Source organism: Hyperolius riggenbachi, chromosome 5 (assembly GCF_040937935.1).
Source record: "Hyperolius riggenbachi isolate aHypRig1 chromosome 5, aHypRig1.pri, whole genome shotgun sequence".
NCBI classification, from domain to species: Eukaryota; Metazoa; Chordata; class Amphibia; order Anura; family Hyperoliidae; genus Hyperolius; species Hyperolius riggenbachi.
This window is the reverse complement of record NC_090650.1, coordinates 315,764,764-315,791,333: the sequence shown is the minus strand read 5'-3', so window position 1 is coordinate 315,791,333 and position 26,570 is coordinate 315,764,764. Positions and strand designations below refer to the sequence as shown.

Here is a 26,570-nt window from a genome sequence, read left to right as displayed (position 1 = left end):
TGGCCTCTTTTACAGTTTACACTAAAAAACTGATGTGTTTTAACTGATCAGTTGTTCCATAGCTGTGTATTGTGAAAAAGCTTCAGTTTTTCAGAGTACAATGTGAAAGAAGCCGCAGGGGAAACCTGGACATTACCTTGCACATCATTTGTCCTTTCAGTTATACATGGACATTACCTTTCTTATCAGTTCTCTTGAGTTATAAATGAAAGCAACGGACACAGTGTAAAAGTAGAAGAAATGACAACTAATGTGCAAGGTAATGCCCAGGTTCCCCCTATGGCCTCTTTGACACTGTATGATGAAAAACTAAAGCTTTTTTACTATGTGCTGCTGTAGAAAACGAATCTGTTAAAACGCATACTTTTTCAGCATACTGTATAAAAGAGGCCTTAGAGAAGGGGGATCAGCATGATGTGTAAAAGCTGGGTATACCAGGCAGCTATACTCTACATCCTGGGCTTTGAGCACATGATGCACATATTCCTTTTACTTTTACTTTATATTCTTTATTAATTGCAACATTAACTTGTAACACTTTCTCCACCATGCTACATGCTTCTGAACAGTAGTCAGGTTTAGCTATTGGAGTGTTTATTAACATAACAGGCATTGATAAGCATGTAAGTGTTGAGTGACTGACATTTTCTCTTGCATCATTTTGTATTTATTTGAACAGTGTGACATTTTGTGTATAAATGTATACAGAAATGATCTTCTAACTGAGGCCGCTAGCTCCATTAGGCTGTGATCTCATCCCAGGGATTGAAGTTGTCTGCTGCTGTTTATTAAGTAGACAGCAAGATGAAAATGGCTTTTCCATTTCATCAAAATATATTATAAACTCAGTGTAATAGTCAGGACCATTGTAATCACTAGGCATCAAGGGCTCATCACCAGGGGCAGGAAAAGACAAGCGTCAGCAGCGGTGCAGATGGTTGCTGTACAGTTCAGCTCCAGTCCTGTCCTGTCCTGTCAGTTTTGTATCTGTTTTCTATCAGTTTTACCTGACAAGAATGGAAATGTACACTTTTTATGTGTGAACCTAGCCATAAAAAAGTGATACAAAACTGACAGGACACACAGGACTGGAACAGACATGTACAGAGAACCCAACCATAGAAAACTGATGAAAACTGACAGGACAGGACTGGAACAGAACTGTACACCTTTTATGTGTGAACTCAGCTTTAGGTACAAAACCAAAATCCACTGAACCTTGTAGAAAAAGAAACAAACTTAATCATAATTTGATAGTGATTTTTTTAGGACTGGGACCCACTGAAAGGAGTGATTGCACTTGCACTTTGTGTAGCATTTTTGCTGTCTTTTCAGGAATGATTTTGGTTGATTTAAGCCACTAGCAGCTTCAAAGGAATTATCTTGTTAGAGATAGAGCACTGCTTTTGACTTCAGCTGGCAGAACTCGTTGTGCTGTAAATTCTTGGAATGCTTTGATGTCTCTCTGCTTGCAGATGATATAGAAACTGACAGCAGAATTCCTCTGTTATTGTCTCACACTGCCCCTCTCACAGTGACAAGTGGCCATGAATACACATTACAGCAGTACTAATTAGTAGCAAGGTAATGTAACAAATAGGAAATAAAAAAAAGTGCTAAAATAAATTGGCCTGGAGCACTTGCATGCCTCTAAATAAATTAGCTGCTAAAGGGTTAAAAGCTCTGTACAGCAATCACAATCAATTTTTCTTTATTGTATGTGTAGTAAAATCACTGCAAAATTGTTTTTGTACAGTGATTGTAAAACAACTTTGTAGTGACCCTATACTTTGTATTGTAGAGCACAAACTCTAAAAATGCTGCAGGACCCGAGATTCCGATTTTAGGGTAAGCGCACTCGCTCCTGTGGGTTCACCTCCATCCACTTTCATCAACGTAGCTCTTTTTGGAATCACCAGTCATCGATTTGCACTCCTTACATTTGTCTGCTGAGGGGACACAAAGAAATTCATCCCGAAAATGATGTGCATTGTGCTGACATGACCGGCACAATTTCTATGACAACCACTTTTCTGATTGGCTGCTGTGGGTTTCTGGGTGCTGTTGCTCTTTCCACAATGCTATTAATTGGTTTATTATGCTTTAAAAATAAATTAAAGTCTGTAGAATTTTGTGAAACTTACTAGAACACCAAATTGACTAGTAAAACAACATGGCAACTACTGAAAAAATTGCTGCGTTTGAGTGCGGTATAAAGTAACCGAGTTTATTCATTAAGCTTGTGTTTCAGCTAGAAATATTATCCTGCAGTCTTGTAAATGGTAACTGTGAATTCCTGAGCTTGCAGCCTCTCCGCAGACATTCTCACAGTCACATAGTAATGATGTGTGCAAACCTGATACACAATAATACAGGATCGCAGCTTAGCAACCAGTTAGTAACAGCTCATCAGCTCTAAAACTGGCGATGTGATAAGTGCTGACACTAGATTTCAAAAATGGCATTTTTTTGTTTAAAGTTTATTTTGAATTGAAACAAGAACTGAGAGGCAAGGTGACTCCTTTCTGAATCACTGACTCAGAACAAGGATGCTGAATAGGTGGCCTGACCCATGTCTGGTTTCCCTCGCTGCCTGCTTGTTCTAGCTGTGAATCCAACAACACCAAAAAACACTTGCTGTTTTTCAAACAGTATATTTCTATCCTCTAAAGGTGGCCACACACGATACAATAAAATGATCCGATTTTACAGCAATTCGATGAAAACGATCGTATCTCTCGAAAACATCGAAAGCTTTTTTTTCATTCGACTGAAAAATCCGATCGGAATTCCCGTTTTTTTTTCCGATTTAAATCGATCCGGAATGCCAGATATTTGTGTTCAATTTCTCTAAAGATTGTATGGTGTGTGTTGGATTGTAAGTTTATTAATATACACACCCTAGCAATTTTCTCAGAGTTTCCAATCATTTTTATCATAATTGGGGAAATATTGAACATAGGTGTGTGGTACATTGGTCATATTTTTTAATTTGTTACAATCAGTCAGAAAAATTGAATGCAATTCTTAAATTGAACAGATATTTAAAAAATTGTATGGTGTGTGGCCACCTTTAGACTATCTAAAGCCATGTGAGCATAAATATTTGTGTTTGCAAAAATGAACAGAAAATGAAACAATCCTTGATAAAAAAAACAAAGTCTAGTTTGTCCTGACAAATGAGATATATATACTATGTATTACTGGGTGGGTCAGTTAGGCATTGGTGGGAAGGGTTCGGTTAGGGTTATTCATCGTGGGGTGGGAGGGCGGATTAGGTATTAGTAGATGGAGGGCTCGTGTGGGAATCGGTTTAGCTATAATTTTCTGTGCCCCATAGTAGAATATTGATAATTATACTGATAATTTACTAAGGCCTATTTCCAGCAATCAAACTGCAGAAGGGAGGAGTTATGAGGTTAAGTAACAGCCAGATGCCGACAATCAAATGCACTTGATTGATCATAAGCGAGTGTGCCTACCTCTATAAAAGCAGATGTATTGGCAGTTTGCTGGTCTGTAGCAATCAAGTGTGTGTTAACACAATGCCAAGTAGGAAATACAGCAGCAATGATCGTAAGGTGCCCACTAATGATTCAATCTTGATTGTACAATCTTACCACTTCTATGTAATATGAGGGACTACCTAAAATTTATGTTCAAGTATATTCACTCAGCTTACATTTTTACTTCATGAATTTGGTAAGGTTGTTTGATTAAGATTGCATCATTGGTTGGCACATTTGTTAGAGAAGCAAATGTTGCTGCTTGTCTATCTAGGAAGGGTTATAAAGTAATTTTCAAATATCGTGAAGTCCATCCCTTAGTCTTTCTCAATATGGAAAGGCTGAGGGATGAGACAATTGTCAAGACAGTTGCCAGTCTCCCCAGGAGTGGACTTCCCAGCATTTTTTTCCTGAATTCTGCAAATTATATTGCAAAAAAACCCAATACAAATCACAACACTTCTGGAACAATGCCCTCTGGACAGGCAAGACCAAAGTAGAAATTTGTGGCCATAAGACATAGAGCCATGTTTGGTGAAGACCATTGCTGCTAAAGGTGGTACTACAATCTGTTAAATCATGAGTGTCCAGTGGGATTTGTTGTGTTTTGTTTTACACTTGCTTAGCTGAGCTACAAGAATTGATGAATAACAACTGGCTGAGACTGAATGATGACAAAACTGAGGTCCTTGTTGTCCAAGGCCAACTCTTGGCATCAAAACAGCTCTATTCTAAATCAACACCAATCAGGATAGGGAATTCAGACATAAATAGCTCCGACCTTGTGCGCAGCCTTGGTGTGCTAATCAATGGGGAAGCGTCAGAAACCAAATATCTGCTGTAGTCAAATATTCCTACTTTGATCTGAGGAGCAGTGCAAAAATTAAACATCTCATTCCCCCAGAGGATCTTGCAACCCTAGTTCACGCCTTCATCATATAACAGCTGTACTATTGCAATGCCCTCTATGCAGGCCTTCTAAAAAAGGACCTGTACCGACTGCAATCTGCTGCTGCCAGATTGCTAACAAACCAGCCTTGCCACTGTCACATTACACCAATTCTTCGCTCACTGCACTGGTTACCTGTAAAATGGAGAATATTCTTCAAGATTGGACTGTTGACATTCAAATCCCTACACAATTTTGACCCTGGATACATGAAGGACTTGCTAAAACTGCACCACACCGCTCACAACCTTAGATCAGCAGGATCCATAAACTTGGTCACTCCCAGAGTTCACCTCAAAACCTTTGGAGCCAGAACTTTCTGTCATGCTGCCCCTACCCTTCCCTACCACACTCAGTGAAGAACGCCCCATCCCTGGAGTTATTCAATTCCAGACTGAAAAACCACTCTTTTGCCTGCCATTTCCAGACTTGTACAATTCTTCCTTTGTACCAAAATTTACCAATCAGCCAAATACATGGTCTGAGCCATGCTTATGCGCCTTAAGTCCTAAAAGAAAAGCACTTTACAAATGTTGTTTTTTGTTGTTGTTGAGGTTATATTTGAGTAACTTAAGAATCTGCTAAAGCCCAGATGACATTTTAATATGTGTCGACAAATAAAACCTTAGAAACTGAACTGTGTACTATTTTTCTTATGACTGTATCCTGGCAGCCTTATGCCTGGTAGGTATTCAATGTGCGTTCTCACTGGAACACATTCAAGGAGCTTGCTTTAGAAATTACCGGCGATAACTGAACTTTAGTATATCAGGCCAAAGATATTAATGCACAGAAAATTGTGCAAGTCCAAATTCAGTTATTACTACGTTCCATGATGGTTTACTGTACCAAACTGATTGCTGTGCTTACTATGTGAAACTACGAGGGGGATACAAAAAGGGAGACAACAGTCCTTAAAGGTGCAGATTATTACACAATTGAATGCAGTATTAATAGTTGAGATAATATACTCACAAGTGTGGGTTACCTCTAAGGCAACCAGTGTAATGGCAAAGTATATGACCTGAATTCACTCAGGTTAAAAAGTCGCTGTTTGTAGAAGGAAGCACAGTGGAGAGACGCACCCCTCCACCAAGGGCAGACAATCACAATTACACTAATGGATTACTCCAGTAATGTAGTAATCGATTAAGGTTTTGAATTATACTCATGTATATCTGTATTTTCTATGGAGACGTAAGTCCACCACTACCTCTCTTTTATCAGTTTTAAAGAGGTGTTATTACCCTTTTGGCGCTTCAGTTCCAGTTGTTTTTGCATTACTATAGGGATACAACATAGATAAATAACCCATCTAGTTCCCATACCTTCTGCTTATAGAGGTAATGCGATGCTTGCCGCCCTTCTACTTTTGCCTCAGTTTCCAGTATTATCCTCAGCTTCTTTTAACATTTGTTCTGTATGCTGTAAGCGCCTCTGACACATACAAAGAAACGAGTATTGAACAGAATGAAGTCTTACAGTATGCTGCATACGCCAAGTTAGCGTGAGGTCATATATTTTGCATTTGTCCCCCGTGTTTTGGTATCATTGATTGAAATATTTAAGCTGTTGCCATGCACATTCCTTTCTGCACTGTAAAAGGAGTGTCAGCTTAAATGTTGGGATGGGTGATGCACATCACAAATAATATGTGAAAGTTAAGAACAACTGTTTAGTTACTTTCAATTTTTCATCTTCCCACACTGTATTGACCTTTATATCTGCTCACTTTTTGGCAGCTGTGTTAAGACATGAAACATGGATTTGATTTTTCTTTATTTCTTAAGACTTCTGCCCTTAATAAAGACATAACTACTCTATAACTGTGACGCATTCCATATTTTTCACATCCAATACCCCATCGCATTGGCAGTTTCATTTGCAGTGGCACAGCCTCGCAAAGGGTAAAGCTGGCCATACACTAGGCCGATTCCCGCCAGATCGACAGCAGATTCGATCACTGGCATCAAATCTGCTGTCACATCGTTCCCGCTACACACCGAATTTCAATCTATTTCGTCCGATCACTCCGTGCGTAAAATTACCGTCCATCGCCCATGGGTAGGGAGCGCGTCGCTAGCGGCGTTCGAGTGCCCGACGACCGACGCAATAGAGCCTGCATACATTACCTGCTCCGCCGGCGCGACTCACTCCGGTCAACGCTGCTCCGCGCTCTACTGTTTAAACTTCCTGCCAGGCAGGAAGAAGTGAAGCATGCTGGGGCCGGAGACCAGAGCGGAGACGGAGCAGCGGTGACCGGGGGCAGTCAAGCCGGCCGGAGCAGGTAATGTATGCGGGCGGAGGGAGCGGCAGCAGCACCACCACAGATTGTGAACGGTTTCAGGCTGAAATCGGTTCACAATCTGTTTGCAGTAAAGGTAGCCATACGATCCCTCCCTGATCAGATTCGATTAGAGAGGGATCTATCTGTTGGTCGAATCTGATGGCAAATCGACCAGTGTATGGCTACCTTTAAACCTTTCCAGTTATTACACAGCCAGGGCAAAGTTAATGAACTCAGCTCTTATAAGCACCCTGTGGACAAAAAAGCATATGAAAACTTTGAGTATCCCCCATGAGGAGATCGACTAGTTGAAGAACTCTCATAGCTATCAGATTATTAATATCTGCTATGAGTGGGAGCAATATAGAAAAGAAAATTAATGTGCATTTTACTTTGGGACAAATGTATATCTGATATGTATATATTCACTTGTATTTTAATTTTTTTAATTTTTTTTGTAATCGTGCTTCTTTAAAGTATTCAGCATTATTGTTATTATTATTTATTTATTGGATGTATATAATTAGCGACAATATATTATGCACTTAGTGCAACTGCTTCACTTGTGCACCCAGCTTGATAGATCAGGACCAGTGACTTGGTGACAGTGTGAACTTTTAGCTGTGTTGGGGACTTAAACATGAAGCAAGCTAGGGGAAGAACCTATGATTCGGCTGCCGGGAGACTAAGGCACAGGATACAGCTGATATACGGCTTACCCTGCTCCTGTACAAGTCGGCAGCGTTAATTACTATACCCACTCCAGGTCAACGTGGATGGTAGGAAATGATGTAATTCGGCTTCCAACTATCGCTGGCGGCTGAATTACAGTGTCTTAAAAGTCACTTAAAGAGGAACTCCAGCCTAAACAAACATACTGTCATTAAGTTACATTAGTTATGTTGATTAAAATAGATAGGTAATATAATCTCTTACCCACCTTGTTTTAAAAGAACAGGCAAATGTTTGATTTCATGATGGCAGCCGCCTTTTTGGTTGAAAGGAGGTGACAGGGAGCATGAGACACAGTTCCAACTGTCCTGTGTCCTGAGCACCTTTCCCAGTTGCTAGGCAACGTGAATAACAACATAGGAAATCCCATCATGCTCTGCACAGCATCAGGGAAAAAACGCCTGGGCTTTTTTTGTTTGATGAGTGGAGCTTAGATAAAAATGCAGCTAAAAATGATGCTTTGGTAAGAAAAACAAAGTTCTGATGCTGTGAAACTGTTAAAGAAACACCAAGCCTTTTCAGTTCTGCTGAGTAGATTTTTAGTCCGGAGGTTCACCTTAAGCTCCGTCTTCTGACTGCGCCGAAGTTACTCACTGTGCGCTGCTATAGCCGTAATTCCTATTACGTTCTATGGTGGTGCTGGCTGCGCCCAAATCGCCTTCGATGTTTTAACAGTGGTCGAGCTAGGGGTGTTTCATCAAAAGAACTTGATTCTGCTGGTATTTGTGCTCCAGATTAAGGTCTTCGCTGGCAGAGGAAAATAAAATATTTTTGTTCAGCTCTACGGCTAACTTGAAACCATCAACTCAACTGGAAATGTATTTGCTAAAGGAAATGTAGGATTAATTACTGTAGTGTTTACCTTTTATGTTGCTTACAGCTGTATAAACCCAAAATACCATTCACTGAGAGATGATGAAAGCTATCTAAGCCCTGAATCTTTCTTCTGCTAATCAGTGTTGTGTGAACATAAACATAATCACGTGAGAATAACAAAGAGGTACAGTCCTGCTGCGCGCCCTTCGAATGCATATAAGGAGCGTCTTGGTACAAACATGCAAACAGACGACACCGTTTTTTCATAATAACTTGCGGCATGTTGATGAAACCGATAACCTGCCCACATGTATGAAATGAAATACTAAATATACCCCTCCTTTTGTTTTGCATTTTGTTTTGTTTAAGGTAATGTCATAAATCACAAATCTAATGTGGTATAAGACCAAAATACATTTCTATGAATTAAATGTTCTTAGTAATGTAATTGCCTGTGAAGTTTTTAGGCTTTAATTACCTCCTGTTTCCCTTTATCCTGCAGTTCTGTTAGCCACCTTTATAGCTGCCAGCTACTGGATTCTCATGACAACTTGCAATTTTGCAGCAGTGTTTGTAGTTTACATCAAGGATAGTTGTTCTGCTTACGCTGCTGTTCACTTTTGTTACCGTATTGAAACTGAATGATTAGCAGTATGTTATACTGGTCCGAGGCTGTATAGGGAATGCTAGAAAGTCTTTTCAATCTTGTGCGTCTTTGTCAGTATCAACCCCTCCAAAGTCTAGCAAAAAATCATTAGAGTGATCAGATAATTCTGATAGGAGGTGATCTCCATCGATGGGCTCAATTGATTACAAACTATTATAAAATCAGTTGTCCGATTGGATTTTTCGAGAAACCAAATTTTGGATTTTCTTTTCTGTTGTGAAATATAGGAAGAAAACATTGGTTTGTTGATGGTGTAGTGTAAGATATAATACGATATTTCACTTCCGATCTGAATTATCTGATCGCTCTAACGATTTTTCACTAGAAATTGTGTCATTAGTGGCAACCTTAATCCACCACAACCAACCAATTTTCGTCTGTGATCACTTTTGGTGGGGCAGAGACTGTATCAGAAACCTTGCAACCACATACTTAATGTGTTAGTATAATGTGTTAAAAATCGGCCCTGATCATTAATGGAATATACTTGCACAATGTATTTTAGCTATGTTTTAAAATATGAACGTGTGACCCCCAGTACATACACAAAACAATGTGACCCTTTACTTATCAATGTGACCCATACACTCATCAATTTTCCCATTCCATTCTTTGTAGATTTGATTCATCTGCTGGGAATGGATTCCCCAAAATGTCAGATCAAACTATTTCTTGATCTATTTTGATTAGACAGGATGGAAAATTTAGTTTGATTGGGGGCGGTGCAGTGACGGTGGTAGATCAACGTCCCGTAGCGTTGCACTGCATCGAACAGTGCAACACTGTGATTTGATCGATTTTTAATAGATTCCCTGCTTGATTGTTATGGAACATTGGGCAATCTGTGTATGGGCAGCTGCAGTGTGTGATTATCTCAGCATGAAATTTGTGATTATAAAATGTTGCCTGTTCCCCATATAAAATCTTTACTTTTGGGTGTGCAATTATGTAAGTAATGCAGCGTTCTTTTATGCACTTGTCAGTCAGGTATGGTAAACTGCATTGTTTTTTATTTTGCCTGGAGCTGGCATTAAATGTGTTAAGAATAAAATGTGGACACTCTTACCTCCCATGGCTCACTTTTTCTAGACACAGTTCAGTCACTGCAGTGGTATTGCTGCTGCTTTTCCAGTTAGTGAGCCTTTAGCAGACACAAGCATGTGGCCAGAGAGGTCACAAGTCCTGACCTGCTTTCTTGTTCTAAGGATTGATTTGCTGAGCATCAGCATCATGAGAGATAACCATGACAGCCAGATAGCTACTCGCCTCATATTTCTGAAATGACAGGTTCACTTTAAGCCCCCATCAGATTACATGTCAAAGACATAGGTCAGGTTATCTTGCTACCAGTATGGAAATCAGATACGATTTTTAAAAACTAACCTATATAATAAGCTAGGTTACTGCAGCCATGTCCAAGCGCTTGAAGGGAAAATAAAAGTTGAGGAGGAGGGTGTTGCACAGTTGCAGCAGCCTCAGAGAGGCAGAAGAATGCCCAAAAAGAACACAGCCTCTGCAGTCTCATAGATCTTTAAAACCTCAGATTCAGAGCAAATCATGGTCCTCTGCATGAGAATTCAGCAACACTTGAAACAGGGCTGGATTCGTAAAAACTTGAGCACCACGTGCATGAAAAAGCATAAAGGTGACCCATGACGCGATTTTTTTGGCAGTTTGTCCTGCTTTTTTTGCGTTAAGCGATCATTTACCTGATTTCGTGCCGTGGGTACGTTTGAATAATGCTCTCGCGGCATACAATCATGACCGTCATGGCAGATCAGATCTTTAAGATCCCTGATGGGTCATGTTGCCGTAGGTTCCCCGATCCATTTTCTAGTGGGTATTCAGCTTAAGGGGGTTCCATCACATAGCTGAGAAGAGAGCCCACAAGAACAAGCATCTGGTTCAGTTTACTCCCTCTACTGATACTGAAATTGCATATTCTCCCTCTACCTCCCTGCCATAGAGGACCACAGGCGGAAACAGAGATGTCACCTCCCAATGCGTACTTTATCTCTGAGTCTGCTGAGGACCTTGGCATGGCCCCTTTCTTCTCCCTCCAACAACCTCCCACCAAACATATAGAAATAAAAACACATATGCTTCTTTCCATTACACCCAATGCAAGTTGAACAAGACTGGTGTGATGCAAGTGCCCTAAGCCGAGAGCAGGCAGTATTGGAGAGGATATACCCTCTTTTGGGTGTTTTTAGTCTGATGGGTCTGGGTTTGTGGGATCCTCCATGTAAGTGACCTATAACTTTTACAGACTCTACCTTTTACAATAAACAGTATACCAGTCTGCACTCATAGCGCCCCCTCTTTTATATTTTATTTTATGGCTATGTGGTGATATATTGGCTGGAGGAAAGGAAGAGAAGCTCATGGACACCCTAGCTCTAAGTGAATGCATAATGACATCTGTAACATCGTTTTGAGACCTTATAATCTGCATCACAGGTTGGCTGGAAACCCTTTGTCTTCTAGTTGTAGGAGAGGAACACGTTGTAGCTTATTAAGTTTTATCACAGTCGTGCAGCTTATGTTTTTTTAGTTTGATACTTTATAGTGCTGAGAAACAAATACTACAAATACTTTACTTTCATGAGTGTTTGTCAGGAACAGTATCAGGAGCTGCAGTAGTATGTAGAATGAGTTTGGAGCCTACGATTGTCTATTTAAATTTGGAGCATGGACTGCTAACCCACACACTTCCTACATTGGGTTTCTAGCCTGCTAGTAATATGTACCACCTAAAGCTAAATAAATGACATTACTGGTTTGGTCATGCAGTGACATGACCTGGAATAATTTACAGCATTCTCTTTCCAAGTCTCATTTCCTTTTGCAGACATCAGGGTCACCTTACATTGTTCTTCCATCTGATCTTAGATGGTCATCATCTCGAATCAGCCAAGTAGAACAGGGAGTCCTATGTGGAACTCCATGTGATCTCTGCTTAATTGGGTATATTTCTTCCAAACACTATAGACTTATCCTATAACACAGCAAATGTATTCCAGATGTTCGGCATTACCTAGATATCATAGTATTACACAGCTACATTTCCCTGACAGCCAAATTTACATTCTCTACTTAAACTCAATGAAATCCTATGATGTGTGTTTTTTTGATCTCGTATCAGATTCGGTCTTTTGGAAAACGTTTTTTATTGTAAGCTGTGTTTCAAATTATATTTTTAGCAGATACATTGTAGTAAGTGAAATATGAAACCTACAGCAAAAATTCTATATCTTTTAGGAAGTTTTGAAACTTGAAACATAGTACTGACAGAATTTGAGAAGACCGAGAAGTAGTTCTTCTTTGCTGATGCTGAGATATAACATTTTAACAGCCGGGGGAATTTTAGTAAAAATCATGGTGCCACATAAAATTTTCATGGGGCTCTCCATAAAGTTTCCTACACTTATTAACTATACCCACTCCTCTACTACTTTTCATTGACTCCTTTTCTCAACTTGACTGTAAAATCCTGGTTGATAGATAACCTCTGCTATAAGACAGAAGTGTGAACCAGAGCAGGACTCTTCCGCTGAACACAAACAAATGGGTACCAACACTGGGAGCTAGAAGAGAGATCCTGGACAACCACTGGTTAATTGGGCAGTTAATAGCCCAAGTTATTTCTAAGCAACTAGACCCACCTACCACTATCCCTACAGTAGTTGTGTAGGCCAGAATAGTTACCCCACTCAGACCCTCGCCAACTTCTATGGGGGACATTAATAGAGCTCACTCAAAAATAACTCAGTCTTCACAATTCCAGGCCTGATTATTGATTCATTACGGTTAATACCAGATATTATACAGGATCTTCTCAAAAAATTAGCATATTGTGATAAAGTTCATTATTTTCTATAATGTACTGATAAACATTAGACTTTCATATATTTTAGATTCAAATACACACAACTGAAGTAGTTCAAGCCTTTTATTGTTTTAATATTGATGATTTTGGCATACAGCTCATGAAAACCCAAATTTCCTATCTCAAAAAATTAGCATATTTCATCCGACCAATAAAAGAAAAGTATTTTTAAAACAAAAAAGTCAACCTTTAAATAATTATGTTCAGTTATGCACTTAATACTTGGTTGGGAATCCTTTTGCAGAAATGACTGCTTCAATGCGGCGTGGCATGGAGGCAATCAGCCTGTGGCACTGCTCAGGTGTTCTAGAGGCCCAGGATGCTTCGATAGCGGCCTTAAGCTCATCCAGAGTGTTGGGTCTTACGTCTCTCAACTTTCTCTTCACAATATCCCACAGATTCTCTATGGGGTTCAGGTCAGGAGAGTTGGCAGGCCAATTGAGCACAGTAATACTATGGTCAGTAAACCATTTACCAGTGGTTTTGGCACTGTCAGCAGGTGCCAGGTCATGCTGAAAAATGAAATCTTCATCTCCATAAAGCTTTTCAGCAGATGGAAGCATGAAGTGCTCCAAAATCTCCTGATAGCTAGCTGCATTGACCCTGCCCTTGATAAAACACAGTGGACCAACACCAGCAGCTGACATGGCACCCCAGACCATCACTGACTGTGGGTACTTGACACTGGACTTCAGGCATTTTGGCATTTCCCTCTCCCCAGTCTTCCTCCAGACTCTGGCACCTTGATTTCCGAATGACATGTAAAAGTTGCTTTCATCCGAAAAAAGTACTTTGGACCACTGAGCAACAGTCCAGTGCTGCTTCTCTGTAGCCCAGGTCAGGTGCTTCTGCCGCTGTTTCTGGTTCAAAAGTGGGTTCATGCTTCCATCTGCTGAAAAGCTTTATGGAGATGAAGATTTCATTTTTCAGCACGACCTGGCACCTGCTCACAGTGCCAAAACCACTGGTAAATGGTTTACTGATGCTAGTATTACTGTGCTCAATTGGCCTGCCAACTCTCCTGACCTGAACCCCATAGAGAATCTGTGGGATATTGTGAAGAGAAAGTTGAGAGACGCAAGACCCAACACTCTGAATGAGCTTAAGGCCGCTATCGAAGCATCCTGGGCCTCCATAACACCTGAGCAGTGGCACAGGCTGATTGCCTCTATGCCACGCCGCATTGAAGCAGTAATTTCTGCAAAAGGATTCCCGACCAAGTATTGAGTGCATAACTGAACATAATTATTTGAAGGTTGACTTTTTTGTTTTAAAAACACTTTTCTTTTATTGGTCGGATGAAATATGCTAATTTTTTGAGATAGGAAATTTGGGTTTTCATGAGCTGTATGTCAAATTCATCAATATTAAAACAATAAAAGGCTTGAAATACTTCAGTTGTGTGTATTTGAATCTAAAATATGTGAAAGTCTAATGTTTATCAGTACATTACAGAAAATAATGAACTTTATCACAATATGCAAATTTTTTGAGAAAATCCTGTATATCGTACAAATTTACAAATTAAAATAAAAGTAACTCCTTGAAATTCCTTTACATGATTTATTCCTGCACTGGAAAACACCGTGCCAAAATGAGTGCAAGGAAATCTGGGCTTTTGAAACCAAGGCTAAAAAGTTGCAAAAATTGAGCAGCAGCTCAATGGAACTAATCAGAAGCCTTGATCTGAGCATCTGCTCTACAGCTGCACCTCCTGCACTCCAATTTTCCTTGTACTGGCTTTAATAAATCTGCCCCATTCACCTCCTAATGGTAATTCATGTCTAACAGATACAAGCATTGTGGTTGGGTGGCAACAGTATGTTCTTTTTCAGGCAGGGAACACACTTGATTGTTTTCGTGTGCGTTTTCTGCACAGATTGGCCTAGTTCAGTTAATGCGTTTTTCATGCACAGAAAAATAAACTGACATTCTGCATGATAATTCTGCAGATTTTGTCAGTTTTCTCTATCCATTACATCAGCTGCCATGAAAAAAAACGCACATATTTTTCTGTATAGGAACACACTTGGCGTGTAGAAAACATATGCAGAAAAAACACGTGCCGAAAACTGAAAGAAAAGTGTGTTACCTGCCTAAAACACTAGGACAACTGTCACATAAAGTTCATAGCAACCAATCAGACTGACTGAAAAATGTCAACTGGAAAATTAAAGTGTGGCTTTGAGATGGCGATTAGTCACAAATACTAGATTTCTACGTTGCTACAAATGTTATCCAGCACAGCTGCTAACAACCTTAGTATATTAGCGCTTCAACACCTAGTCCTTGTAGTGTGTCATAGTTCTTAGCAACCACATTGTATAAAATTACTAGTAAATGTTGCTAAGCATCGTTGTAGCTGGAGCTATTTACAGCTACTAGGGTCAATATTAACTAAATTACAATAAGCAGAATAACATGTGTAAAGATGAGTAGAGCATAATGCAATACATTACATGCAATGCATTACGCTCTACTCATCATGCGTAAGACTTTACACACCTTATTCTACTTACTGAAGGTTAGTGAGTATACCCCTAGGTCTCATATGACATAGGGGTGTATGATATTAACTGCATTAAGCAGAATTAGGTGTGTAAAGTCTTACCGCACGATGAGTAGAGCATAATGCATTACATGTAAAGCATTGCATTATGCTCTACTACGCGCATTATTCTGCTTACTGCAGTTTATTGCATATACAACCCATAGTCCTTTCATAGGTATATGACAGCTTTTTCTCACATTGGGGTTGATTCACAAATATTACTTATTTTTCACATTAACTGTAAGAAGAGCTAATTCATGAGGTAAACAAATGAGAGAAGATTCATGAGATAAACACATAAGGAGAGATAAATCATGAGTTAAAGAGACTCTGAAGTGAAATAAATTTGCTACAGTTACCTTATAATTCGCTTTAGAAGTCTCATCTGCACTAAACCGCCACATTCCCCCCGAAAAACGAGGGCTGCAGACCCCCCAAACCCCTGGGCAGACCAACTTGGTCGTGGATTGTGCTGCCCTGAGAGGCAGAGCTATGAGCAATTGAAAAAAAAACACTAAAAAGTAGGTAAAAAAAGTAATATCAAGCTTATTTTAACTATTTTTTTGCTTGTTGGTAGCTTTAAAGTTATTTTATTGGCAAGGTTTTAAAATATCTCCTTGGAGAAAACTCAAGAAAAAAGTTAATAGGAAATGGGCAATAGATCAATGGACAAGTCCCCTGGGGCCCGATATCCAAGTCCCTTTTTCTCCTATGTTTTCTACTAGGTGATATTTTTTATTTTCTGTTTAAAATTATTTTATTTTGTTTTATTATTTTTTTTTAACTCTGCAATTGAAAAAGTACCAAAGTAGGTGAAAAAGTACTTCAAGTATTGTATTTTCTTCTTTGCTGGTGGCTTTATGTGCATTTTATTGATAAGATGTGAAAATATCACCTTGGAGAAAAAGGAAATTGAAACAGGCCCATTGAGTGTATTGTACAGTTGTAAAGGGTCTGATGTAAATTATAACAGCGCTCCCTCCCCCACCCCACCATGTTATGCTCAACCTTTCTTGTTTGCTTCTAATAAATATGTTGAAACGTTGTTCACATTCATTTATTTACTCCTTTCCTGAGTGCACACAGCTCAACAATCAGATGCATCCCTATTTCTCCATCTTTGGTCTCATCTGGTCTAAAATATCTGATGGAAAACAGTAGGAAACCTCTGTCTAATAGCAATAGAGTACAAAACACTTTTTTACTGCTGCAAGAACATACAAAGTTAATGTAGTGTCAAATCCACACTCCAAAGCTGCAAGGTAAGAGCTCTAACCACTGTGCAAGCATTCTGACCACAGTGCTACCACCATGAGTAAGGGCATGTGCACACTGGCCAGCCGCTGTGCACTACAATGACACACGATGCTGAACAATGCACAGAAGCAGGCAAGTGTGCTCAGGCTCCAGACACAAAGCTCCCTGGCACGCAAAAGCCTGTTCTGATTGTGATTGGTTACTATGGTTTGATTTAGTAATCTTTGCACTGTTTATTAAATAACCTCTTCTGAAGTTATGAACAGCTGGGAAAGTGTTATGTAAAATGGAAAATCCATTTAAATTAGTGTATAAACTGAGCTGACTAACTTTTGTGCACGGCTATTAATGGGGAAGCGCAGAGGCATGCTGATCATCTGTTACTCTGCAGAGCTATAAACATAACACACAAATGCATTTCCGTTACATTCAGCCAGTCCAAATATTCAAACTGTGAAAAGAGTGTAGGGATCAGGCGAGCTTCCTGTCTGTTCTGTTCAGGCTTCAACACACTTCGGGCTTCATTCGTTAGGAAGTACTGAAGCAATTGAGTTTCATTATAGGCTGGGTATCAGATGAGAGGGTAGGAGCTGACGGTGATGACAGGGAGTAATGTTAATTACAGGTGTAAGAAGATGATGTGATTATGGGGCCTCTCACAGGTTTCTGTGCAGGGCTTTGTACTGCAGAAATAAGAGTGTCAAGTGACTCTACTGTGCTGTGTGTGGTCTGAACTCTATGATAAAATAATAAATATCTTTTAAAGTATTTCCTGTGTCCCATACTTCAGTGTTAGAGAATATATACAGTACATGTGTTATGGTGCATAGTTACTTTTCCAGTGCTACTATGGTGCTACTATGGTGATCTCTTTCAACATATGGCATACAATTTTAAAATGCTTTAAAAGCCATCTATAAATATATCTTACTACAGTTATATTATCTGCTTCAGGTGGTCAGTGAGGGTTGACAGAGCATACTGTGCAATGCATGTATTTCATGAGCTAATGTCACACAATAAGTTACATTTAACCAGTGTGTATTAACAGTAATTAAATTATTTATGATACTAGTTGTTTTTTTAGTTTAATATTTTCTTGATTTTAATGATTTGTTAAGTGGTTCCCGTCAAATTTGTCCTTTAGACTGATATCTCCGTGACTATATTAGGGATTCAATTGTGAGCTCTTCTGAGAGAGTGACGTGAGTATGTACTCTGTAAAGTGCTGCAGATGATGTCAGGTTGATATACATGGAAATCCATGTTCTGAAATGAATTGTGGCATGTGCAGGGTTTATTCAGTATCCAGAACAGCCAGTTGTGTTCTTGTGCGCACCCACATTATATTAAATGGAACCTGAAGCAAGAGGTATATGTAGGCTTTCATATTTATTTCCTTTTACACTTACAGTGTCACGTTGCGGTACTCTCGCCCGTTGCAGTGGCCATTAGAGTCTTGGAGACATGCCACACTGTTTGTGGTGTGACAGGATGTGACAGAAATGCTCCAGGCACCTCAGAAGTAACGTACAGGCTGCAGTGCATTACCCTGCAACTCCCAGAAATGCAGTGGAAGTCGCATGTTAATTTTTGTTTGCCTTCTGTCGCACCATGGCTATAACGCGTGGTGCGACTTCTCAGGCGCGGCACGATTCTTCCTAATGCCACTGCTTTACTGCAAAGCACAAGTATAAAAGGACCCTCATACAGTAGCAGTTCCCTGTCAGTCCTGCTGACCGTTCTGGCATCAGTAATGTCTGAATCACACACCTAAAACAAGCATGCAGCTAATCCAGTCAGACTTCAGTCAGAGCACCTGACCTGCATGCTTGTTCAGGGTCTATGGCATTAGAGGCAGAGTATCAGCAGGACAGCCAGGCAACGTGCGTTGTTTAAAATTACATAAATCTGTTAGCCTCCATTTACCACTCACTTCAGGTTCCCTTATTCACAATGAGCACATTCTACTACTCCAGTGATATAGGAAGTGACCTCTTGTGCCTGTATGCAGACCCAGCTGACCCCTGTACACATATTTACTCAATCCCTTATTGTGTTTGGAATCATGAGAGTTTTTATGTTTTTGGTTCCCGTGATCAGATTTCCATGTTTTCATTTCCTATTTGCTTTGGATGTCAGTGGACACAATTCGCAATGTTCGGTATTTGACTTCTTTTTTTTGTGATATTACAATGACAGAATTCAGAGTCAATGTTCTCACCCGCTAAGTGAAAATATTGAGCCCTAGCACTAAAATACAATCCTCAAAGGCAGCACGTAAATGTCTCTGGAGGCTCATCGTCAATCATCAACATCATTTATAAAGCTTTATTCAAATTAGGTAGGAAAGAATTTATAACATGAGAGTTTACTGAGATTTCTGGAGTTAATAGTATGAATGTGAACTTGTTTGCAAGGAAATCTGTAGAATGGTAGATATCACCCCAACGCCACCATGCCAGTCATATATGCCTAAAGGTGGCCATACACTTATAGATTTACAGCAGATTCGACCATCATATAGATTTCTGTCAGATGCCTATCAAGTCGAATCTGACAGGAATCTATCTGATGTGTGCCACACATTAGGAACAGATTGCCAATAGATTTCAGAATGAAATCTATTGGAAATCGATCTAAATGCATTATTGCACCATTAGATCCAATGCAACTTTATGGGCCATCGACTTAGATTTAGCAGCAGATCGACTTAGATTTTCCATCCTGTCAGAAAGATCAAATCGATCAAAATCAATCACAAATCGATTGACTGGCTGATTAGAAAGAATCGATTTCCAATCGATCGATCAATGACTGAAATCGACCAGTGTATGGGCCCCTTAATAGGAAGAACGAACAGTATGCAGTATGCAGGTTGTTTCCCCCCCTGCCTTTATCTTTCTCAAGCAATGGGTATGGAAAATGTTAGATAAGGGGACTAATTTGCAAAAAAATGATTAAATTGGCAATTTCAGCATTTGCAGGTTGACTAAACAAAATATACTGTATGTGTAATATGTGTGCAGCCCATAATGCCATATCTGGAATTTGCAAAGACATTCCCGGCCATTGATTGCTGTAGTGCTTGCCAGCTACTAGTTATGTTGCTGCCATGACATATCAAAACATACTGGGGTTCACCCTTATAGAGATTGACCCTGGTAGTTGGGAAATGGTTCTAAAACAATAAGCAAACACTGACTAAATAATCTATAAATAAATATATTGTAAGAAATAAGCAATTTTATTAATTATGTTATTTTTACTACAGTTGCTCTTTAAAGAGGAACTTCAACCTAAACAAACATACTTTCATTAAGTTACATGTTAATTAAAATAGATAGGCAATATAATCTTTTACCCACTCTGTTTTAAAAGAACAGTCAAATGTTTGTGATTTCATAAAGGCAGCCATCTTTTTCATGGGGGCAGCCATCTTTTTGGTAAAAAGTAAAAAGGAGATGGCAGGGAGCATGAGACACAGTTCCAACTGTCCTGTGTCCTGATCATCCCTCTCAGCTGCACACGCTAGGCTTCAAATCTCAAATTCAAAATTAAAAAAAAAAATGCACCAAAACAGCAGAAGAAGAAAAACAACATCAGACATCCCATCATGCTTTGCACAGCATCAGGGGAAAATGCCTGGGCAGTTTTCTTCTGTGCAGCTAAAAATGAGGCTTGGGTAAGAAAAACAAAGTTGTGATGCTGTGAAACTGTAAAAGAAACGCCAAGCCTTTTCAGTGCTGCTGAGTAGATTTTGAAAAACAATGGTGCATGAGCCAGCCTGGGGCCCCGGGAACTCTCACTGCCCGGGGCCCCAGAACCAGCATCTAACACCATATGTGAGCGCAGCCAAGACCTTGGAGCTGCCACCTCCAAGGCCTGTCTCCTACTGCTCTAAAACTTACCAAACACACAATTGGAGAACCTCATTCCCAAACAGTTCTCTGCTGCTTTATAAAGCCTGCAGGCTGCTTATAAGCCAATGAGAAATGCACACATAATACACCTAGCCTGCAGTGATAATCAAGCAAAAGCTGAGCAAGTCAGCCAACTTGGCTGACTTGCTCAGCTTTTGCTTGATTATCACTGCAGGCTAGGTGTATTATGTGTGCATTTCTCATTGGCTTATAAGCAGCCTGCAGGCTTTATAAAGCAGCAGAGAACTGTTTGGGAATGAGGTTCTCCAATTGTGTGTTTGGTAAGCTGAGTAGATTTTTAGTCTGGAGGTTCACTTTAACTTACTGTTCTGATGATGCCACAGCTCTCTCAGGGACCCTCCCGCAGGCACACAGCTATGTTAACCACTTCCCGACCGCCCACTACACAGGGGCGGCGGGGAAGTGGAGCCCTGCAGGACGGCCTCACCCACAGAGGCGGCGGTCCATTTAAGGGCATGGGCGGAGCGATCGCGTCATCCGTGACGCGATCCTCCGCCGGCGCCTGTCACCGCTCGCTCGCCGCAACATCCCGCCGGCTATACGCAAGCGCCGGCGGGATGTTAACCCCGCGATCGCCGCATACAAAGTGTATAATACACTTTGTAATGTTTACAAAGTGTATTATACAGGCTGCCTCCTGCCCTGGTGGTCCCAGTGTCCGAGGGACCACCAGGGCAGGCTGCAGCCACCCTAGTCTGCACCCAAGCACACTGATTTCTCCCTCCCCTGCCCCAGATCGCCCACAGCACCCATCAGACCCCCCCCTGCCCACCCCCCAGACCCCTGTTTGCACCCAATCACCCCCCTAATCACCCATCAATCACTCCCTGTCACTATCTGTCAACGCTATTTTTTTTTTATCCCCCCCCCTGCTCCCTGCCCCCTCCTGATCACCCCCCACCCCTCAGATTCTCCCCAGACCCCCCCCCCCAGACCACCCCCCCCTGTTTACTGTATGCATCTATCCCCCTGATCACCTGTCAATCACCTGTCAATCACCCGTCAATCACCCGTCAATCACCCGTCAATCACCCCCTGTCACTGCCACCCATCAATCAGCCCCTAACCTGCCCCTTGCGGGCAATCTGATCACCCCCCCACACCAATAGATCGCCCACAGATCCGACATCAGATCACCTCCCAAATCCATTGTTTACATCTATTCTCTCCTCTAAACACCCACTAATTACCCATCAATCACCCATCAATCACCCCCTATCACCACCTGTCACTGTTACCTATCAGATCAGACCCTAATCTGCCCCTTGCGGGCACCCAATCACCTGCCTACACGCTCAGATTGCCCTCAGACCCCCCCTTATCAATTCGCCAGTGCATTAATTACATCTGTTCTTCCCTGTAATAACCCACTGATCACCTGTCAATCACCTGCCAATCACCTATCACCCATCAATCACCCCCTGTCACTGCCACCCATCAATCAGCCCCTAACCTGCCCCTTGCGGGCAATCTGATCACCCACCCACACCATTAGATCGCCCGCAAACCCGCCGTCAGATTACCTCCCAAATGTATCGTTTACATCTGTTATCTTCTCTAAACACCCACTAATTACCCATCAATCACCCATCAATCACCCCCTATCACCACCTGTCACTTTTACCTATCAGATCAGACCCTAATCTGCCCCTTGCGGGCACCCAATCACCCGCCCACACGCTCAGATTGCCCTCTGACCCCCCCCCCCCCTTATCAATTCGCCAGTGCATTAATTACATCTGTCCTTCCCTGTAATAACCCACTGATCACCTGTCAATCACCTGCCAATCACCTATCACCCATCAATCACCCCCTGTCACTGCCACCCAACAATCAGCCCCTAACCTGCCCCTTGCGGGCAAACTGATCACCCACCCACACCAATAGATCGCCCGCAGATCCGACATCAGATCACCACCCAAGCGCAGTGTTTCCATCTATTCTCTCCTCTAAACACCCACTAATTACCCATCAATCACCCATCAATCACCCCCTATCACCACCTGTCACTGTTACCCATCAGATCAGACCCTAATCTGCCCCTTGCGGGCACCCAATCGCCCGCCTACAATCTCAGATTGCCCTCAGACCCCCCCTTATCAATTCGCCAGTGCAATATTTACATCTGTTCTCCCCTGTAATAACCCACTGATTACCTGTCAATCACCTATCAATCACCCATCAATCACCCCCTGTCACTGACACCCATCAATCACCCGCTGTCACTGACACCCATCAATCAGCCCCTAACCTGCCCCTTGTGGGCAAACTGATCACCCACCCACACCAATAGATCGCCCGCAGATCCGACAACAGATCACCACCCAAGCGCAGTGTTTCCATCTATTCTCTACCCTAAACACCCACTAATTACCCATCAATCACCCCCTGTCACTGCTACCTATCAGATTAGACCCCTATCTGCCCCTAGGGCACTCAATCACCCGCCCACACCCTCAGAATGCCCTCAGACCCCAGCCCTGATCACCTCGCCAGTGCATTGCTTGCATCTATTCTCCCCTCTAATCACACCTTGAGACACCCATCAATCACCTCCTGTCACCCCCTAGCACACCTACCCATCAGATCAGGCCCCAATTTGCCCCGTGTGGGCTCCTGATCACTCGGCCAAACCCTCAGACCCCCTTCCGATCACCTCCCCAGTGCATTGATTGCATCTATTTTCCCCTCTAACCACCCCCTGAGACACCCATCAATCACCTCCTGTCACCCCCCTAGCACTCCTATCCATCAGATCAGGCCCAATACAACCTGTCATCTAAAAGGCCACCCTGCTTATGACCGGTTCCACAAAATTCACCCTCTCATAGACCACCTGTCATCAAAATTTGCAGATGCTTATACCCCTGAACAGTCATTTTGAGACATTTGGTTTCCAGACTACTCACGGTTTTGGGCCTGTAAAATGCCAGGGCGGTATAGGAACCCCACAAGTGACCCCATTTTAGAAAAAAAAGACACCCCAAGGTATTATGTTAGGTGTATGACGAGTTCATAGAAGATTTTATTTTTTGTCAAAAGTTAGCGGAAAATAATTTTTATTGGTTTTTTTTCACAAAGTGTCATTTTTCACTAACTTGTGACAAAAAATAAAATCTTCTATGAACTTGCCATACCCCTTAACGGAATACCTTGGGGTGTCTTCTTTCTAAAATGGGGTCACTTGTGGGGTTCCTATACTGCCCTGGCATTTTAGGGGCCCTAAACCGCGAGGAGTAGTCTAGAAAACAAATGCTTCAAAATGACCTGTGAATAGGACGTTGGGCCCCTTAGCGCACCTAGGCTGCAAAAAAGTGTCACACATGTGGTACCGCCGTACTCAGGAAAAGTAGTATAATGTGTTTTGGGGTGTATTTTTACACATACCCATGCTGGGTGGGAGAAATTTCTATGTAAATGGACAATTGTGTGTAAAAAAATCAAACAATTGTCATTTACAGAGATATTTCTCCCACTTAGCATGGGTATGTGTAAAAATACACCCCAAAACGCATTATACTACTTCTCCTGAGTACAGCGGTACCACATGTGTGGCACTTTTTTACACCCTAAGTACGCTAAGGGGCCCAAAGTCCAATGAGTACCTTTAGGATTTCACAGGTCATTTTGCGACATTTGGTTTCAAGACTACTCCTCACGGTTTAGGGCCCCTAAAATGCCAGGGCAGTATAGGAACCCCACAAATGACCCCATTCTAGAAAGAAGACACCCAAAGGTATTCCGTACGGAGTATGGTGAGTTCATAGAAGATTTTATTTTTTGTCACAAGTTAGCGGAAAATGACACTTTGTGAAAAAAAACTATTAAAATCAATTTCCGCTAACTTGTGACAAAAAAATAAAAACTTCTATGAACTCACCATACTCCTAACGGAATACCTTGGGGTGTCTTCTTTCTAAAATGGGGTCATTAGTGAAGTTCCTATACTGCCCTGGCATTTTAGGGGCCCTAAACCGTGAGGAGTAGTCTTGAAACAAAAATGACCTGTGAAATCCTAAAGGTACTCATTGGACTTTATGCCCCTTAGTGCAGTTAGGGTGCAAAAAAGTGCCACACATGTGGTATCGCCGTACTCGGGAGAAGTAGTACAATGTGTTTTGAGGTGTATTTTTACACATACCCATGCTGGGTGGGAGAAATACCTCTGTAAATGACAATCTTTTGATTTTTTTACACACAATTGTCCATTTACAGAGGTATTTCTCCCACCCAGCATGGGTATGTGTAAAAATACACCTCAAAACACATTGTACTGCTTCTCCCGAGTATGGCGATACCACATGTGTGGCACTTTTTTGCACCCTAACTGCGCTAAAGGGCCCAAAGTCCAATGAGTACCTTTAGGATTTCACAGGTCATTTTGAGAAATTTCGTTTCAAGACTACTCCTCACGGTTTAGGGCCCCTAAAATGCCAGGGCAGTATAGGAACCCCACAAATGACCCCATTTTAGAAAGAAGACACCCCAAGGTATTCCGTTAGGAGTATGGTGAGTTCATAGAAGTTTTTATTTTTTGTCAAAAGTTAGCGGAAATTGATTTTAATTGTGTTTTTTCACAAAGTGTCATTTTCCGCTAACTTGTGACAAAAAATAAAATCTTCTATGAACTCGCCATACTACTAACGGAATACCTTGGGGTGTCTTCTTTCTAAAATGGGGTCATTTGTGGGGTTCCTATACTGCCCTGGCATTTTAGGGGCCCTAAACCGTGAGGAGTAGTCTTGAAACGAAATTTCTCAAAATGACCTGTGAAATCTTAAAGGTACTCATTGGACTTTGGGCCCTTTAGCGCAGTTAGGGTGCAAAAAAGTGCCACACATGTGGTATCGCCGTACTCAGGAGAAGTAGTATAATGTGTTTTGTGGTGTATTTTTACACATACCCATGCTGAGTGGGAGAAATATCTCTGTAAATGGACAATTGTGTGTAAAAAAAATTAACAAATTGTCATTTACAGAGATATTTCTCCCACCCAGCATGGGTATGTGTAAAAATACACCCCAAAACACATTATACTACTTCTCCTGAGTATGGCAATACCACATGTGTGGCACTTTTTTGCAGCCTAACTGCGCTAAGGGGTCCAAAGTCCAATGAGCACCTTTAGGCTTTACAGGGGTGCTTACAATTTAGCACCCCCCAAAATGTCAGGACAGTAAACACACCCCACAAATGATCCCATTTTGGAAAGTAGACCCTTCAAGGTATTCAGAGAGGGGCATGGTGAGTCCGTGGCAGATTTCATTTTTTTTTGTCGCAAGTTAGAAGAAATGGAAACTTTTTTTTTTTTTTTTCTCACAAAGTGTCATTTTCCGCTTACTTGTGACAAAAAATAATATCTTCTATGAACTCACTATGCCTCTCAGTGAATACTTTGGGATGTCTTCTTTCCAAAATGGGGTCATTTGGGGGGTATTTATACTATCCTGGAATTCTAGCCCCTCATGAAACATGACAGGGGGTCAGAAAAGTCAGAGATGCTTGAAAATGGGAAAATTCACTTTTTGCACCATAGTTTGTAAACGCTATAACTTTTACCCAAACCAATAAATATACACTGAATGGGTTTTTTTTTATCAAAAACATGTTTGTCCACATTTTTCGCGCTGCATGTATACAGAAATTTTACTTTATTTGAAAAATGTCAGCACAGAAAGTTAAAAAAATCATTTTTTTGCCAAAATTCATGTCTTTTTTGATGAATATAATAAAAAGTAAAAATCGCAGGAGCAATCAAATAGCCCCAAAAGAAAGCTGTATTAGTGACAAGAAAAGGAGCCAAAATTCATTTAGGTGGTAGGTTGTATGAGCGAGCAATAAACCGTGAAAGCTGCAGTGGTCTGAATGGAAAAAAAGTGGCCGGTCCTTAAGGGGTAGAAAGCCCTAGGTCCTCAAGTGGTTAAAGCTAGCCATCCATTACTTGATTTTCCATCAAGCAATTAAGGGATTGA

The 26,570-nt window shown here is 41.2% G+C and overlaps 1 protein-coding gene across 1 annotated transcript in view; it reads left to right on the top strand.

Moving 5' to 3' along the window:
- EMILIN2 (elastin microfibril interfacer 2) overlaps positions 1-26,570 on the top strand; it is a 111,354-nt gene that overhangs the window by 47,012 nt on the left and 37,772 nt on the right. The window lies entirely within an intron of this gene.